Genomic DNA, 2,500 nt, shown 5'->3' on the forward strand with positions numbered 1-2,500 from the left:
ACGTAGCCAATCTATAGTCATATCACATTTCCGTGATTCATATACATATATCGAGCTACAATGTCCTTTAATATCTAATTCACTCTACCTCGGAATTAATATATTTTTCATATATGCTTAACCGAAGGGGAATTTTTTTCTCGATAATAGATTTGCCTGGACCAGGGCGCGAACCTTATGGATCCTTTCAAACCCAGGAACGTCAGTGAAGCGTTACCTACTACACCACGCGAGAGGGCTAAAAGTTCATGTCGCCTCTCACCCTCATATACCTTTCGCGTCGCAGGTAATTAGTGGTTTGGAGACAACATCCAACCCACCTCGACTTCCGGTAGTGTTTGTAGTGCTTTTGACAGCACGTAGCCAATCTATAAGTCATATCACATTTCCGTGATTCATATACATATATCGAGCTACAATGTCCTTTAATATCTAATTCACTCTACCTCGGAATTAATATATTTTCATATATGCTTAACCGAAGGGAATTGTTTTCGCATATAGATTTGCCTGGACCAGGGCGCGAACCTATGGATCCTTTCAAACCCAGGAACGTCAGTGAAGCGTTACCTACTGACACCACCGCGAGAGGCTAAAGTTCATGTCGCCTCTCACCCTCATATACCTTTCGCGCAGCAGGTAATTAGTGGTTTGGAGAACAACATCAACCCACCTCGACTCCAGTAGTGTTTGTAGTGCTTTTGACAGCACGTAGCCAATCTATAAGTCATATCACATTTCCGTGATTATTCATACATATATCGAGCTACAGTGTCCTTTAATATCTAATTCACTCTACCTCGGAATTAATATATTTTCATATATGCTTAACCGAAGGGGAATTTTTTTCTCGATAATAGATTTGCCTGGACCAGGGCGCAACCTATGGATCCTTTCAAACCCAGGAACGTCAGTGAAGCGTTACCTACTACACCACCGCGAGAGGCTAAAAGTTCATGTCGCCTCTCACCCTCATATACCTTTCGCGCGCAGGTAATTAGTGGTTTGGAGACAACATCAACCCACCTCGACTCCGGTAGTGTTTGTAGTGCTTTTGACAGCACGTAGCCAATCTATAAGTCATATCACATTTCCGTGATTCATATACATATATCGAGCTACAATGTCCTTTAATATCTAATTCACTCTACCTCGGAATTAATATATTTTCATATATGCTTAACCGAAGGGGAATTTTTTCGATAATAGATTTGCCTGGACCAGGGCGCGAACCTATGGATCCTTTCAAACACAGGAACGTCAGTGAAGCGTTACCTACTACACTACCGCGAGAGGCTAAAAGTTCATGTCGCCTCTCACCCTCATATACCTTTCGCGCGCAGGTAATTAGTGGTTTGGAGACAACATCAACCCACCTCGACTTCGGTAGTGTTTGTAGTGCTTTTGACAGCACGTAGCCAATCTATAAGTCATATCACATTTCCGTGATTCATATACATATATCGAGCTACAATGTCCTTTAATATCTAATTCACTCTACCTCGGAATTAATATATTTTCATATATGCTTAACCGAAGGGGAATTTTTTTCTCGATAATAGATTTGCCTGGACCAGGGCGCGAACCTATGGATCCTTTCAAACCCAGGAACGTCAGTGAAGCGTTACCTACTACACCACCGCGAGAGGCTAAAAGTTCATGTCGCCTCTCACCCTCATATACCTTCGCGCGCAGGTAATTAGTGGTTTGGAGACAACATCAACCCACCTCGACTCCGGTAGTGTTTGTAGTGCTTTTGACAGCACGTAGCCAATCTATAAGTCATATCACATTTTCCGTGATTCATATACATATATCGAGCTACAATGTCCTTTAATATCTAATTCACTCTACCTCGAATTAATATATTTTCATATATGCTTAACCGAAGGGAATTTTTTTCTCGATAATAGATTGCCTGGACCAGGGCTGAAACCTATGGATCCCTTTCAAAACCCAGGAACGTCAGTGAAGCGTTACCTCTACACCACCCCGCGAGAGGCTAGAAAAATTCATGGTATGAGGTTAGAGGCGAAACAGAACTTTTAGCCTCTGCGCCCTGGTCCAGGCAAATCTATTATCGAGAAAAAAATTCCCCTTCGGTTTAAGCATATATGAAATATATTAATTCCGAGGTAGATGAATTAGTATTAAAGGACATTGTGCAGATATATGTATAAAGGATGTGATATGATTATAGATTGCTACGTGCTAAAAGCACTACACACTACCGAGTCGAGGTGGGTTGATGTTGTCCTCCAAACCACTAATTACCTGCGCGAAAGGTATATGGTGAGAGGCGACATGACTTTTAGCCTCTCGCGGTGGTGTAGTAGGTAACGCTTCACGACGTTCCTGGGTTTGAAAGGATCCCATAGGTTCTCCTGGTCCAGGCAAATCTATTATCGAAAAAAATTCCCCTTCGTTAAGCATATATGAAAATATATTAATTCCGAGGTAGAGTGAATTAGATATTAAAGGACATTGTAGCTCGATATAT

General features: G+C 41.7%; 1 protein-coding gene across 1 annotated transcript in view; it reads left to right on the forward strand.

Moving 5' to 3' along the window:
• Positions 1-2,500, forward strand: part of LOC135223827 (uncharacterized) — a 58,511-nt gene that overhangs the window by 24,144 nt on the left and 31,867 nt on the right. The window lies entirely within an intron of this gene.

Source organism: Macrobrachium nipponense, chromosome 10 (assembly GCF_015104395.2).
Source record: "Macrobrachium nipponense isolate FS-2020 chromosome 10, ASM1510439v2, whole genome shotgun sequence".
Lineage (NCBI taxonomy): Eukaryota > Metazoa > Arthropoda > Malacostraca > Decapoda > Palaemonidae > Macrobrachium > Macrobrachium nipponense.